The 17,762-nt window shown below is 33.2% G+C and overlaps 1 pseudogene across 1 annotated transcript; it reads right to left on the minus strand.

Moving 5' to 3' along the window:
• Positions 1-2,650: 2,650 nt before the first annotated feature.
• Positions 2,651-9,132, minus strand: LOC104611255 (uncharacterized; annotated as a pseudogene). The gene is made up of 8 exons (XR_016068636.1): positions 9,000-9,132; positions 8,688-8,857; positions 7,994-8,296; positions 5,247-5,455; positions 5,099-5,147; positions 4,930-5,019; positions 4,696-4,758; positions 2,651-4,490 (listed from the first exon to the last, which is right to left on the minus strand). The product of XR_016068636.1 is annotated as an uncharacterized LOC104611255 (transcript).
• Between the last annotated feature and the right edge of the window lie 8,630 nt (positions 9,133-17,762).

The following is a 17,762-nucleotide window of genomic DNA, read 5'->3' on the forward strand; positions in this document are numbered from 1 at the left end:
TGGCCCGACTTACTAAACAGTGGACATGTGGATGTGACCTGATGACTAGACTATGACTAGGCATTTTTCTACCACATCAGCATTCCCTATCACTTCAGTGAGTCAGGCCACCTCGGCAAGGACTGAGGTCTGAGTAGCTCAGTATGGCCCAACCAATCAAGGTGACACATAACGGACTTCTAGAAGCATGCCAACTGTCTCCAAGCTCTTCGGGATCATGCCACACGACCATAGGTCTTATCTTCATCCCACTCAGATCGGAAGGACACGATAGGCCTTATCATCTAGCACATTACCCACCTCCTAGGGCGGAACGGACTCCTAACGGTGCGGGCCAAGGATCTCAGAGGGGTTTCGTGAGACCCATGGCAGCTCATCTATATAAGGGCACCAGCCCCTCGAACCCAGGTATGCACAATTTAGTGCATTCTAGCTCTCCAATTTTCAAACTTTCAGCTTGCTTACAGCAAATACTAACTTAAGCATCGGAGTGACCACGCCGGGTTAGGCACCCCGGGTTCTCTGATCCTACTTATCTTGCAATTCGATTGGCTACCTAAGCAACCGACACCCGAGCTGCCATCCAGCTAAGAGCAACCAGATCGTGCACCATCACTATTCATTAATAATTAAAATTTGTTGTTAATTAGCTAAAAGTATTGTATTTTTTATTTAATGTTGATTATACAGAAAATAATTATTGTTAATTTAATATGAATAAATATTTTTAATAAATTTAGTTTTATTAATAATTTGTAGTAATTTTAATAATTGTTATTATTTTTATTATTTTTAAATGAAATTTTGATTAGCTTCAAATAAATAAAAATAATTTCAAAATCTAACGTTTTTATTAATTTCACTAGTAATTAACAATTATATAGGAATGGCAATGAGGTGGGTTCAGGGCAGGGCACCCCATCCCTGTCCCTGCCCCATAATCAAGCCACTCTACCCCATCCCCACCCCGTCCCCAGTGTCAGGTGGGTTCAGGGCAAGGCAACCACTTCTCAATGTCGAGCGAGTTCAGGGGCAAGGCACCCCACTCCTCATCAAGGATGGGGAATCCTCGAATTTCCCCTTCTCATCCCCAATATTGGGTGGGTTCAAGTAGAGGTATAAATCGGGTTGTGCTAGGCCAGCATGACACGACCCACATGCCGCCCGCACTTTGTGTGGGCTGTGCCGTGCTAGCCAATGGGGCATAGTGCAGACCGTGCCATGCTGGACCACATAGCGTCACGGGCCATGCCTCCCTCCCCTGCGATAATTTGAGGGGTCGGTTCGACATGGCCCACGGCCTGAGCCTGCACGGACCCATGTCGTACCGTGGGCCGGGATGGTCCATGGGTCGAGCCTTGGGCTAGGCCAGGCTGTGGACTGGGCCAAGCTATGAAAAGTCCATTTAAAAAAATTTGAAAAAAAAGATGTTTAAATTTTTTATTTCATATGATTTTTTTATGTATACAATTGTTTATATATAAAATTAGACTTATTCATGGACTAGGTAGCCCGACAGCCCAGCCCAGCCTAATCCGTTAGTTTTCAAGCTTGGACAAAATTTCAGGCTCGTGGCTCAAGCTCAAGCTTTTTAAAATAAGCTCGACCTAGGCTTGATACTATTACATATATAAAAAGTACTTATGTTATATAATATGTATATATATATGCTTCTTAAATTATTAACAAATATCAATTTACTATTAAGAAATATAAATTAGTTTATTAATTTATTAAACTATTACTAAATTAATGTAATATTAATTTACAAAAGTATACTAACAATAAGACATTTTGTGTACAGATCGGGCAAATTCAAGCTCGAGCTTCGGGTTTTATATAAGGGTTGGGCTCGGGCTCAAGATCTAGGCCCAATGGTTGAACCGGGCTCGGGCTCAGGCTTGAGCTTGCACATTTTCTGTTGATAAAGAGGCCCATGTTAATTATAAAACTATGATTTTTTTACAAATTAAATTTTTATTTAATTATAAAACTTTGATTTTTATATATTTTCAGAAATATTACTAATTTCTTGATTAAAACTAATTAAATGTAATTTTCTGGTAATTAAATATAACTTTTGGTAATTAAATGTAATTATCTACTATTTATAGCTTAAATTATAATTACTATTAATTATAGTTTAAAAATAATTATTGTTAATTATATTACTATAAGTATTAACAATTAAATACACTATTTTTTCATTACTATTCAGTATTTTTTGCAATAAAACCTTGTATTTTGTTTTATTTTGTATGCATTTATATTATACATATATTTGGTTTCAAAAAGAAGTATCATTTTTTCTTCAATTTTCCACATCAAACCGAAAATGTTCTCAGTTCTCATTTTATTTTCGAACATCCAGGAATGCAGTATATAACATTGCCTACTTCATATCAAACTCTGCTCAAGTATTAACAGTATATAACATTGGCCAGTTGATAATTTCAAATTAAACATCAACTCTTCTCAAGTATTAACAGTATATAACATTGCCCCCTTCATATCGAAATACAAATACCAAAACATAAAAAAAAAGTATTGGACTCCTGAAGGGAAATCCTAAACCCCCCCCCCCTCTAAATTTACATTTTGTCTCCTCTTTATTTCATGTGATCTATAGTTCTATACCCTTCAAGTTGTAGCTTGCTGCGAACCTCGTAAACTGGATTGCATGAAAACCGCACTCAAAACTAAACATGAGTTGCGAGGAAAAAAAGTAAAACAAAAAAATGTATATATGAACATCAATCCCAGCCACCAATCAAAAGAAGAAAAAACCCACTTGTCACCTTCCTCGGTCTCTCTGAGTCATTGCCACCAGTTTCTGACCTCCACCGTTCCTCCATACACCACGAACTGGCAAGCTCTTGCTATTTTCTGTTGTTTCTTCCTCTTGTTCAGGTTTACTATCAGAATTTTTAAGGTCCAAAAGTGATGCTACAGAGCCATCACCAAGACGGACGACCCCTATGAAAATTTGAAGTTTTCTTCCGTTGCTTGCTGCCTCCACTATCACTCAAGTTCTGGTTGAAACCACCAGTAGCTGACTTGGAATCATTCTGGTTTATTGGCTCAGCAAGTTGCAAATTGGTAGAACTATATCCTGCCTGAATATCAAGCACTGACGCCACTGATCTTCCCCTGGAAGCACGGTATCCATCCTCCGATAATACCTCTAACTCTTCTGAAGGCTTATTATTTAACTGAAGCTTCCTTACAGTGCTTATAATGCTATCTGCCAAGTTATCCTTTGAGCTACTGTCAGCATCATCTATGGACTTCCCCTTATGCTTATTGGTTCCGTTACCATCTTTTAAACGAATATTGCTTGATTTGCTTTTGCCCCAACCATTTTCTCGTATAATGCCCAATGAATTGACATTGTAAGTCTCAATTAACTCTCTCTGCTTCCGGGCATCAGGACAGAGCTTACCTAGCTCAGGAACAAGATGTGACAAGCCAAACTGATGGGTGTAACAGAGATATTCAGCTGTGTTAATTACACCTTGACGATACTCTGCAGATATCTCTTTGAAAGCAGCATATTTACTATCATTGAATTCTAAAGCAGCACGGATCCTTTCAACCAAAGTCTTGTTGGCATTGTGAACATCTTCTGCATTAAGCATAGACTGGTCATTGGAGGTAAACTTTGAATTTTGTGTTGCAGAAACAGGAGGAAAATCAGAAATAGTGGAGTCCAAAGATGCCGTCTCTACAAGATTAGGAGCTGAAGCAGAATGGTTGACCCTAGAAATGCTACTTGATTTCCATGAAGAACTAGGAGAACTACTTGATAAAAGTCCATGAGCTGTTGCAGGCCTAGCCTGAGTGAAACTTGCATAACTGAGCGCTACTGTCTCATTAGCTATCACCTGCTTACTCTGGGTAGAACTTGAAGGACTTGATGATGATGATGCATGACCAAAATTTGTTATAGATCCAGACTGGGCAGAACTGCTAGATGATGATGGTGCAGATCCACGACTTATTGCTGACCTAGGCTGAGGTGAATTGAGAACAGTCACAGTTCCATTACTGCGGCGACAAAGGCGTGCAGCCATTGTGGCAGTATTAGCCAATCCTTCAGAATCATGTTTGAGTTTCTGCTGACTGCTTCCTGGTGCCATGGAAAGTGGAGGAAAGGAGGATTCTTCCAGAGCTGTTTTCCTAGAGCCTTGGCTTAATGCCTGCAAGTATCTTGAAGATGGCTCAGACAATGTGGAAGCTAATGATTCAAAGGGTTCAGTGACAGTATCCATTTCACTTGTCTCTCTGTGATCACAGATATCTTGTCCACCAGAAGATAGGTCATGGACTGAGCTATCTGCATTTACAATTTCAAAATTGCTTTGAATAGCCCGTGAGAGTTGATCATCTGAAGAATCAGGATGAAATCCCTGTCCACATCCTCGTCCTTGTCCCCTTCCACGACGATAATCTTGTTCACTATTTCGGCGATGTCGAAAGCTAGTTGGTATCTGGGTACACAAAAAGAAAAACTACAAGGTTTTACAATCACAATAACATCAACAAACAAAATGTGACAACCATGTGAGATGAACACAGTAAAAAATGCCTAAAGGATACTCACTATTTCCTACCATCCCTACCAAATAATGAAAGATGTGTCACAGAATTAGAACACCTTACCACAGGCACAAATCAGAAGGATTTTTCACGTACCCTAAGCGCAGCATTCCGTTGAGAACGAGACATGTGCCCCCCATGTTCAATAGCTCCGTGCCTCTATAGCAACACAAAGAATGGTCAGAAATACTAGGATATGTTGAGGGGAGTAACAATATGACCTATCTAGAAGTAAGATCCATATGACATTCAAGATATCCATGGTTTGCATTATAAAGATGTCATAATAAAGAACTTATTTACTATACTCAGGTTCATCAAAACCAATACCTTCAATTCAGATTCAGATGGGAAAACAACAAATTTTTTAGCAAGGCAGGCTCCATCTTCACATAGGAAATGCTCTCGGCGGAAATGAATCTGCAAAAGAAACACTTGAAATCAACAAAATCCTGAGAAAGATAGAAATCATAACGTGATACAATTTATAATATCATGCCTCCAAATCATCATAATCTTTGTAGTATTCATATTGTCCCGGATACTGCCTGCATTTAACAGAATAAAATGGTTCAATACAAGCTTAAGCTACTTTGAATTGCAAAACCGCCAAACTTTACTTCACACTAACAGAAAGCTGAGGTTACCGTTGGCATATGTGACAGGTGTAATGTTCAGTAGACATATGTGAGTAGAGCTCATTATCTCCATAAAATGGAGATCTACAGAATCCACACCTTGGATGCCCCATGAAGCCACCTCTTTCACTCTCACTACCATCAACCTTTGAGTTGCCTGTGTTTATATGTCGATTTAACTGTGCTCTTGTATATAGTTTTTGTTCACAACTAAATATCTGATGCAAAATCCCAAGTAATATTGGTGAGACCATCACATACATAAATTAAACCCAAAAAAAAGGAAAAGAGAAAACATGATTCCAAAATGAAAAAATGGTTAAATATTTCAATGTAGTGGCCCTAAGTCCCGATAAGAGAAGAAAACAGAAACTCCAGTTCTGACTGAGAAATAAGCAAAATAGAGAATCTAAAATATAAATATATAAATAAGATTTTCAAATGTCCATAAATGGAAGTCCAGGACTACAAACAGAGATTTGGTGTATATACTTCAGGAAGATAACCAATTTGTTCTCTTTTTTCTTGGGTAATGAGACGACCAATTTGGTTACCAATAGATCAAAGAAGATATTCCCTTACCCTTGTTTAACACTATGATATTGCATTTCCTATAACACCAAAATTGGTATTTCAAGACCCTAGGTCTGCGGTTACAGTTTGTTATCTACCCTCAAAAGATGAAGACTAGCAGAGGCAGTATCCAAGACATAAAAACAATATTTTTTTTTCCTTTTTTTTTTTGAGAGGGGATGGGAGTAAAACAATGTCTTACAATTTTTTTTTTTATGTGTTCATGTCTTACAATTTTGTCTACTACCAAACCAGCAATCCCCCAAGAGGGATTTATGGACTTTTTACAAAGTCCGGTGTAATAAAAAAAAGTAGTTTAATAGGTCCCAACAGTACACGAGTTCCACTAAAACCTCTAACGGGCTGCAGTTGAACACCATAGTAGATTTCATGATGAAGTGAGTGGATAAAGAGCATTCATTTTTGTATTTTGCTTAGAAATAACTTTTAACTTATGTGTCTGTAATGGACTTACATTTCATAGGGGATAAAGATGTAAAGGGAAGTGGTGCCCTACTCGAGCATATGGAGAATGCCTTCTCTTTTGAGGGTTGTGATAGTTGGAATGTTAGATTTGTATTTCTAAATTCTAATGGGGTCCGCTCCACTACTCTATTCTCAAAACATTCTTAATTAGTAAAAGATCATTTCTCAACCTCGTTGCTATGGAACATAGGGGATTGCCCTGGGATTTAGGGTTAAAAAAATATCACTCAGGCAACATCTAGGTGGGTGCCTAGGTGACAATGCTCCCCCTGTCACCTAGCCTTGTGGCCCTTGGCTTGGTGCCTTGAAAACTATGAATTTAGGATTTTTTCCCACTCTGTTTGGAATTGAACATTCCTACCTCAAGAGTTGCAGAATTCCTTTTGGACTTGCAATCAGTGCCCTCTTAGCCTTCAAGACAAGATTTAGTGATGATGCTTAATGCCTATTCTGCTAGGGGGTCTAGGAGGGGAGAAATGCCAATCTTCCAATGAGGCAATGATGATGCCCAACAATCCCCACAAAAAGGGATGGTGACCTAACTACTTTGGTTAAAATGTGGTATTATATAGCAAATTCCAGCACAAGTAAGATTGTGATTGCCCCACTATCTCAGCAGCCATTCCAATACCAATCACCTTTTATAACTTTAAATGATGCCAAATTGTTTAAATCCAAGAAATTTTTGAGAATCCTCTCCAAACACTAGTAGCATAAGTATTGGATGTGACCAAAATAAAAAATCTCCCACCAAATTTCTTCAAATCCAAACTGCCATCAGTAATGAGATAAAATATAGCTTTATAAACCAACATAAAATACAAATTTCTGACTCCTTAACAAAATGAGCCAGATCAAACCTTTTGTTTTTTTTTTCTGATAGATACCAGATCCAACATTTTGCTTAAACAAAGCTTTATCCATTATTTATAGGAGTGGACTGCCCACCTTGGCCTTTAGAACAAGAAAACTTATGCCACTCTACCAAACCCAACTTTTCAATTAGGGCCCTCCAAAGAATAATGGAATAAAAGGAAGAATCTGTTATAAATGTATAGTTCATCCAGTAATAGTCCCATCACATTTAATCACATTGAACAACTTTCAACCATTACCTAAGTTGTACTACAGGTCATGGTCCAAAGACTAGTTAACAAGCTGCCAAGTTTCAGTTATTAAGCATTCACACACAGTTTTCCAAAAAACAAAATCAATGCACTCTATTCAGCTGACTATACACTCCTAAGCATATAAAATGCACGAAAACCTTAGCATTCATGTTCCACTGCTACATGTTTCCTTGTATTTCACAGCTGACAAATAAAAAAGCTCCATTTGGCTTGGAAAAGAAATGCTTTCTGCGTGCGCATGTGGTTTTTTTTTTGTATGGGGGTTTATAATTATCCCAACAAGACATGTTTGCAACACTACCCCCTTATTTTCTGTGCAATGATGTTTGATTGACAGGAAACTTTATCCATTAATCTGGAACATCTGCATCCAGTTACAGTGGGTTTCCTTTTACATGTGATGCGAGAAAAGAAAACCAGAGAAAGAAAAAAGGAATACATATGGAGCAACATAAAGCACTCATTGCTCTTGTTGCATCTAAAATGAACCTTCCCGATAGAGATTTAAGACAAGAAATACAAACAAGCCAACAGCCATTGTGGGTTTCTCATGTAAAGCGATCTTACCTTCCTTCCTTCCAAACACAAACTGCACATGAATAATCTATGCTGGTGGTATAAATGGCCCTTCAATTGCTCAATGCTCTTGAACTTCCCCCTTCTCTTCGAGCCATTATTCCCTCGATCCTCCATCTTGTCACATACACTGCATGAAAGCCTACACATTGCTTTGATCATCTTGTAGTGGTCTATATCGTCAAAGTAGGCTTGTGTGTCCTCATGGTACCAGAATGATCTGACTTGACCCTCTGTTGAATCAGATGAGAAGACTGAAAAATCGTTTATTATCCTTGTATAGTCTCCTAAAGCCTGAAAAACAGACAACAAGCCACACATTCTAAACAACAACGCCAACCAATAAAAAGCTACAAATTCTAAACAACAATGTTGACAGCACTGATACTAGTACAAACAAAAAACAAAGATCCACTCATCCCCACTAAAATCACCAATTCAAACGACGTGGTAGTATTCCAAGAAACCAAGAAATGAATCTAACGTAAAACCAACAATTCCCGGTTGAATCCAAAAGACACCAGGAGCCTAAAATTCAAATGTAAAAAGAAACAACTATATAAACAATAATAATCCTCGCAACTTGCATGAGGCCACAAAACAAAAACGATATACCAATAAGAACACTAATGTCTTTACATGAACACTTGCAGACATGAAAACAGTAAAGGTCAAACCCCGTAACCTTGGTGACGAAGACAATTTTGGACTCCGTCTTGCAAAGACAGCAACGACGATCGTCGCAGATGAACCGTAGGCGAGCGACGCAAGCCGAACAGACCTCTCGGTGGCTACAAGGTCCATAGGCCACCCATTCGAGCTGTTCGGCGCAGACGGCACAGCTATCATCCATCTCTGTGAGGCATCAAGAAATCAAATCAACGTCGAAATACCACAACCAGAGCTTGAAATTGAAAATGAAGAAAATCAAGGGTTTCCAGAGACCAAAATAATAAGACCACTAATAATAAGAAAGAAAATAAATAGGTTAGAGTACCCAGTGCTAGCAGTGATTGTCGATCCGCTGTAGATGTGGAGGCTGGACTATGGAGCTGGTTCAAGAATCTCGGGGACTGGGACTGGGACTGGGACTGCGAGAAAAGAATTGGATTCTTCAGAGGGAAGATGGGAGGATTTCGGAAGAAAGCAATGCTAAACACACGTACTACATTTTTCCTTGTATGCTTTACGAATCATCTTACACCACAATTTTACGCCACTGTGTCATTTCAAGTGGGTCCCGCAACTGTCCGTACATAATATTGCAGATTTGTGGTGTAAGATGATTTGTAAGACACACATGAAACAGCTATTTGTGTACGTGGCATCTTTTGTTCGTGAGAAGAGAGCACTAGAGAAGAAAAGTATAGCACCGTCTTTCAATTTTTCGGTTTGTTCAGCATGTCTTTACTTCTTCAAGAAGTTATTTGTTATTTATTTTTTCTTATTTTCTTTTATTTTAAAAATATAAAATAGTAATCAATAAAGTTGCACGATATTAGAGAGATTTTTTAATTTTTTAAGGTCTCTTATTTTAATTCATGTTATTATTATATTTAAAAAAGACATTTAAGAAAAAACTTTTAAGTTTTTCAATGCCTCTTATTTTAATGTATGTTATTATTACATTTAAAAGAGAGAATAGTAATAATATAAATAGGTTTAGGTTAAACAATCAAAAATTTATTAATTTAAAAATCCACTAAACTTTCACTAAAAATAAATATTAACAAAACTTAGTAAATATTAAAAATGTGTTTCAATTCCACTTAAAAATCAAACTTAATAAACACTAATAAAAATAAGAAATTTAAATATAAAAATATTAATTGATAGTTTTAAACTTTCAATAATATTATTAGATAACTTATGAGTTGAAACCTTTATTGTGCATAATAAACTCATTAAAAATGATAAAAATTAATGAAAATTTAAAATGCAGAACTCATTTTATTAAAAGTATTTTATTCCAAAAATTACTGAATAATAACGAAAAAAGACCAACATTAATTACAAAAAGTATTAATTGATAGTTTTAATAATATTATTAGATAACTTTGTATCAATGCATTTTTAATTAATGATTTTTATGAGTTGGGACCTTTATTGTGCATAATGAACTTATTAAAAATGATAAAAATTAATGAAATTTTAAAATGTAAAACATGTTTTATTAATAATTAAAATACTAAAAATAATTAAAAAATATTTTATATTAAAAAATATTGAAAATTAGCTGCATTTTTTTATTAACTATGGTATTTATTTAGTTACTAGCGGGACCCATGTGATGCACAAGAAAATCTAAAAGATTTAATAATTTTATTTACTATTAATTAATATTAAAATAATAATCAAAAATTGTTGTTAACTAACTAAAAAGTATCCAAAGTTATTGTTAATATCTAAAATTTTAATAGTTGTATTTTTCATTTAATGTAAATTTAATATGAACACGTATTTTTTAATAAATTTAGTTTTATTAATAATGTATAGTAATTTTAATAATTGTTATTATTTTTATTATTTTTAAATGAAACTTTGATTAACTTTAAATAAATAAAAATAATTACAAAAGTTAACATTTTTAATAATTTCACTAATAATTAACAATTATATAGGAATGACAACGGAGTGGGTTCACCACGGAGCACCCCCTCCCTATCCTTGCTCTAGAGTCAAGACACTCTACCCCATCCCCACCCCGTCCCCAATGTCAGGTGGGTTCAAGGCAAGGCAAGCACTCCTCAATGTCGGGCAAGTTCAGGGGCAAGGCACCCCGCTCCTCTTCAAGGATGGGAAATCCTTGAATTTCCCCGCCTTGTCCCCAGTATTGGGCAAGTTCAAGTAGAGGTGTAAATCGGGTCGTGCTAGGCCAACACGGCATGACCCACATGCGGCCCACACAAAGCGTGGGATGTGTCGTGCTAGCCCACGAGACATCCTGGGCCGTGCCTCCCTACTCTAGGATAATTTGGGGGGTCAGTTTGGCACGAGCTTGTGTCGTGCCGTGGGCCGGGCTGATCCATGGGTCGAGCCTTGTGCCAGGCCAGGTCGCGGACTAGGCCAAGCTATGAGAGGTCCATTTATAAAAAAAAAAAACAAATTGAAAAAGATGTTTAAATTTTTATTTCATATGATTTTTTATGTATATAATTGTTTATATATACAATTAAACCTATTCATGGGTTGGGTAGCCTGACGGCTTGCCCGTGGGCTCGAGCTCAGGCTTTCTCAAATAAGCCCGAGCCCAGCCCGATACTATTACATATATAAAAAAGTACATATGTTATATATAATAAATATCAATTTACTATTAGGAAATATAAATTAGTTTACTAATTTATTAAATTATTACTAAATTAATATAATATTAGTTTATAAAAGTATACTAAAAATAAGACATTTTGTGTACAGATCGGGCTTCGGGCTCAGGCTCGAGCTTCAGGCTTTATATAAGGGCTAGGCTTGGGCTCAAGATTTAGGCCTGATGGTTGGGCTAGGCTCGGGCTCGGGTTTGCACATTTTCTGTTGAAAAAGAGGCCCGTGCTAATTATAAAACTATGATTTTTTATAAATTAAAATTTTTATTTAATTCTAGTCTAGTATAAAAAATTATATAACATTTCTGTATATATATTAATATAAAATCTGTTATTTAAATATTATATAATAATATTTACCATATATGCATATAACTTCCAAGTTGAGCTTATTAAGGGTTGTTTAGCTTAAACCCTATCCGCTAAAGCCATCATTGGACTCCAAAAGTTTGATACTCAATTAGACTTCGAATCTGATTATCCTTGATAATGTAGGGGCATGGTGCATATCCTAGCTAGACATAACTCAAAAGAAAATAGTTGCTTGATCTTGCAAATTTATAGATCTAATCGGGTTAGGTTAAGTTATAAACGATTTGTTACTTTTTATTATTAATTATTAAAATATTGTTGGCTATTAAAATATTATAATTATAAAAATATTGTATTTACTTAAAATATAGTTTAAAAATAATTAAATGTAATTACAATATAGTTAGCTATTAAAATATTTTCAAAAAAAACTACTAATTTCTTGGTAATTAAATGTAATTTTCTACAATTTATAGCTTAAATTATAATTACTGTTAATTATAGTTTAAAAATAATTATTGTTACTTATGTTACTATTAATAATTAAAATACGTTTTTCATTATTATTCAGTATTTTTTTCTATAAAATACAATTAATTTAATTTTTACATTAATTTTAGTATTTTAATTAAGCTTTAGGCTTTTAAGAATTTTCGGATTTTTAATTAATTTTTTGTGTGTTTTCATTATTATTCAGTAATTTTTGCATATAAGTATTTTTCAATAATTGCCAATATTTTCAACATTTATTTTTGCATATTAGTCACTACAAAATTAATTTGCATTTACTTTCAGTAAAAATAAATTAAATAACTAAATAAATACCATAGTTAATAAAAAATACAGCTAATTTTCAATATTTTCAATAATTTCTGCCCTAGGTATTTTTTTAATAAATTTTGGTATTTTTATTAATAAAATACTATTAATTATACTCTTAATTATTTTCAGTAAATACCCTTATTAATATAAAATACTATTAATTATACTTTTTAATTATGCTCAAAATATAAGTAATTATTAATTATTAAAAAAGTAAAAAGAATAAAAATAATTGTATACTCTTATGTGTTTCTATTATTTTGCTTTTGCTTAACAAATCCCGTGCATTGCACGGGTCCCTGCTAGTATATAATAAAATTTGGACGGTCCATGTCAGCATGTCTCTCCTTTGAGAGAAGCTATTTATCTATTTTCTCCATTTTTTTGTATTTTTTTATTTTTTTTCGAAATATAAAGCAATAATCATTGATTATCTTGATTATATATATATATATATATATATATATATATATATATATTATTAAAATTGGACGGTCCATGTCAGCTTGTCTCTCCTTTAAGAGAAGCTATTTATCTTTTTTTTTCATTTTTCTTATTTTCTTTTGTTTTAAAAATATAAAACAATAATCATTGCTTATTTTGATTAGATTAATAAAGCTACACACTATAAAAGAGAAACCTTTGGGTTTTCCAAAGCCTCTTATTTTAATGCATGTTATTATTACATTTAAGAGAGAGAGAGAGAGAGAGAGAATAGTAATAATAGAAATCAAGGTATTTAAACCTGAACTAGACAACGAACTGGTTCTTGGGTCGAATGGTCCAACCGTTTGAACCGAACGGACGACCCATTCTGACAAAAAAGAAATAAAATTTTGAAAAAGTAAAAACAACCAAAAATGTATTTTAATGCAAAAAATACTGAATAATAATGAAAAAAATATTATATTTTAATTATTAATAGTAATATAATTAACAATAATTATTTTTAAACTATAATTAACAATAATTTTAATTTAAGCTATAAATAGTAGAAAATTACATTTAATTACCAAAAATTTATATTTAATTACCAGAAAATTATATTTAATTAGTTTTAGCCAAGAAATTAGCATTTTTTCTAAAAATATGATAATTTCAAGAAATTACTATATTTTAAATAAATACAGTAATTTAATAATAACAATATTTTAATAATTAATAATAAAAATTAACAAATCGTTTATAACTTAACCAAACCCAATTAGATCTATAAATTTGCAGGTTCAAGAAACTATTTTCTTTTGAGTTAGGTCTAGCTAATATATGCACCATGCTCACACATTATCAGGGATAATCAGATCTGAAGTCTAATTAGGTATCAAACTTTCAGAGTCCAATGATGAGTTTAGCGGATAGGGCCCAAGCTAAATAACCCCTGATAAGCTCAACTTGGAAGTTATATACATATATGGTAAATATTATTATATAATATTTAAATAACAAATTTTATATTAATTTGTAAAAAATCATAGTTTTATAATTAACATGGGCTTCTTTATCAACCAAACATGTGCAAGCCCGAGCCCGAGCCCGACTTGACCATTGGCCAAGATCTTAAGCCCGAGCCCAACCCTTATACAAAGCCCAAAGCTCAAGCCCGAGTCGGATGCCCAATTTGTACACAAAATGTCTTATTTTTAGTATATTTTTATAAACTAATAATATTATTTTAGTAATAATTTAATAAATTAATAAACTATTTATATTTCTTAATAGTAAATTGGTATTTATTAATAATTTAAGAAACATATATATATATATATATAATAGTATTAGGCCGAGCTTATTTGAGAAAGCCCAAGCTCGAGCCCACAAGCTTGAAATTTTGTCCAAGCCTAAAAAATAACGGGTCAGGCCAGGCCGAGCCATCATGCTACCTAGTCCATGAATAGGTCTAATTGTATATATAAACAATTGTATACATCAAAAATCATATGAAATAAAAATTTAAACATTTTTTTCATTTTTTTTAAATGGACCTCTCAAAGCTTGGCCCGGTCTGCGGCCTAACCTGGCCAAGGCTTGGCCTAGCACGATCCAATTTACACCTCTACATGAACCTACCCAAGGCTTGGCCTCTCAAAGCTTGGCCCAAGGCTTGGCCTTGCCCTTGAACTCGCTTGACATTGAGGAGTGTTTGCCTTGCCCTGAACCCGCCTAAGATTAGGGACGGGGTAGAGTGTCTTGTCTATGGGGCAAGGACATGGATGGGGTGCCCCGCCTTGAACCCACCCCGTTGTCATTCCTATATAATTGTTAATTATTAGTGAAATTAATAAAAATGTTAGCTTTTGTAATTATTTTTATTTATTTAAAGTTAATCAAAATTTCATTTAAAAATATTAAAAATAATAACAATTATTAAAATTACTATAAGTTATTAATAAAACTAAACTTATTAAAAAATATTTGTTCATATTAAATTAACAATAATTATTTTCTCTAAATCAACATTAAATGAAAATACAATTATTAAAATTTTAGATATTAACAATAACTTTGAATACTTTTAGTTAATTAAAACAAATTTTGATAATTAATTTAATATTAATTAATAGTAAATAAAATTATTAAATCTTTTAGATGTTCTTGTGCATCACACGAGTCCCTACTAGTAAATTAATAAAGTTGCACACTATTAGAGAGAGACCTTTGGGTTTTCGAAGGCCTCTTATTTTAATACATGTTATTATTACATTTAAGAAAGAGAGAGGAGAGAGAGAGAGAGAGAGAATAGTAATAATATAAATCAAGGTTTTTGAAACCGAATCGAACAATGAACCAATTAGAGGTCCGGTTCTTAGGTTGAATGATTCGACCATTTGAATCGAATGAATGACCTGTTCTGACAAAAAATATAAAAATTTTAAAAAAGTGAAAACAACCAAAATAGTTGGACGGTTCAATCAGTTCTAGGGTAAAAAGGAATCACCCACCTGACCAGTTCCCGATTTTTCCGGTCCGGTCTAGTTCTGAAAACCATGATATAAATCAAATAATATATATAGGTTGAGGTTAACAATCAAAAAATTATTAATTTAAAAATCCACTAAATTTTTACTAAAAATAAATATTAGCAAAACTAGTAAATATTAAAAATGTGTTTCAATTCCACTTAAAAATCTAACTTAATAAACGCTAATAAAAATAAGAAATTTAAATATAAAAATATTAATTGATAGTTTTAATAATATTATTAGATAACTTATGAGTTAAGATCTTAATAAACACTAATAAGAATATTAATTGGTAGTTATATAATACCAATAATTAATTAAAAATCTAAAAAATTCTGAAAAACCTAAACAAAACTAAAATACTAAAAATAATTAAAAAATATTGAAAAATAACAATATTTTATATTAATAAGGGTATTTACTTAAAATAATTAAGAAATACAATTAATAGTATTTTATTATTAAAAAATAACAAAAATTATTAAAAAGATACCTAAGTAAGAAATTACCATAAATATTGAAAATTAGCTGTATTTTTTATTAACTATGGCATTTATTTAGTTATTTAATTTATTTTTACTGAAAACAAATGCAAATTAATTTTGTAGACTAATATGCAAAAATAAACATCAAAATACTAAAAATTATTGAAAAATACTCATATGCAAAAGTTACTGAATAATAATGAAAAACACCAACAATTAATTAAAAATCCAAAAATTCTGAAAAACCCAAAGATTAAGTAAAATACTAAAAATAATTAAAAATTAGATTAATTGTATTTTATTGCAAAAAATATTGAATAATAATGAAAAGAATAATGTATTTTAATTATTAATAGTAATATAATTAACAATAATTATTTTTAAACTGTAATTAACAATAATTATAACTTAAGCTAAACAGTAGAAAATTATATTTAATTACCAGAAATTTCTATTTAATTAGTTTTAGCCAAGAAATTAGCATTTTTTTCTAAAAATATGATAATTTCAAGAAATTACTATATTTTAAATAAATACAACAATTTAATAATTACAATATTTTAATAATTAATAATAAAAAGTAACAAATCATTTATAACTTAACCTAACCCTATTAGATCTATAAATTTGTAGGCTCAGGCAACCATTTTCTTTTGAGTTAGGTCTAGCTAAGATATGCACCATGCTCACACTTTATGAGGGATAATCAGATCCGAAGTCTAATTGGGTATCAAACTTTTGGAGTTCAATGATGGCTTTACTTAAGAGACAAAAGAGGAGGTGTTCTTCATCTTTGTATGATTAATTACTTTTAGTCAATGAGAAAATTAGTATAGACTTCACAATTAGGACATCAAGTATCTGATTTTACCACACAAAGTTGCACTCCTATGTCCTATTACTTGGAATCAAGGATCAAAGTATTGACACATATTGGCCTGTAACGACAGATATGTATTATTCCAGCACCCCACCGATATGCCCCTATAGTGGGTGTATTGGTGGTCTGACCGGTTTAGGATGTGGCGAAGACCTAAACTGACTCCCCTAAACCAATTGGTGAAAAAAATAAAGAAAAAACCACTAAAAGGAGTATCAATACTTTGAACAAGTATATACTTTTTGAGTGATGAATATTAAACTTGGCAATAATGGGTTTGTTTTGGATCTAACTTAAGACTCAAGTAGTTATTGGGCATGGGCTCTGCTTCTACAATTAGGCCGTGGAGAATGGATACTGAACCTAAAAAGAACTTCAACTTCCCTTAGGCCTCACAGAGTTCAGGTTTCAGTTGTACATACCAACTTTTCTGGTCACAATCAGGCGAAGTTAGAATAGAGGTTCAACAAAGAATTGCCTATGCCCTATGGGTTTGGTTGAGTCTATGCATGATTAAATGTTTCTGGGTTTTGGCCTATTGTCCTCTTCTATTATTCTATTTGATTTAATGTCTTCTTTTGGCTTCAATATTTCTATATTTCTACTCAGATGTCTTGATCATTTTAGGTGTGTGTGTGTGGGGGGGGGGGGGGTGTTTGCCATCATGGTTGGTTTTATCAAACACCCCCTTAATCTGAAGGTACGTAGTTATCATTAGTAAATATTTTTCTCCATATAGGTCAGGTAGTTGTAAAATTGTATCTATATCCAAATGCTAACATGAATGCAAATGGAGAATGAAGATCATCTTTCTCTCCACTTGGCCATGGCAGATTTATGTTCCCTGACTCCTGGACCCAGTTGAGGGGTTGAAAGTAGACCAACACTTTCATGGTCTGCTTCTTGGGCTTGGGCCTTGGGGATGAAATAGAGCCAGACTAGCTAGCAACCTTAGCTACTTTTGGGGCTAGTGTTGGA

This window comes from Nelumbo nucifera, chromosome 4 (genome assembly GCF_055504915.1).
Source record: "Nelumbo nucifera cultivar China Antique chromosome 4, China Antique-T2T, whole genome shotgun sequence".
In the NCBI taxonomy this organism is placed as follows: domain Eukaryota; kingdom Viridiplantae; phylum Streptophyta; class Magnoliopsida; order Proteales; family Nelumbonaceae; genus Nelumbo; species Nelumbo nucifera.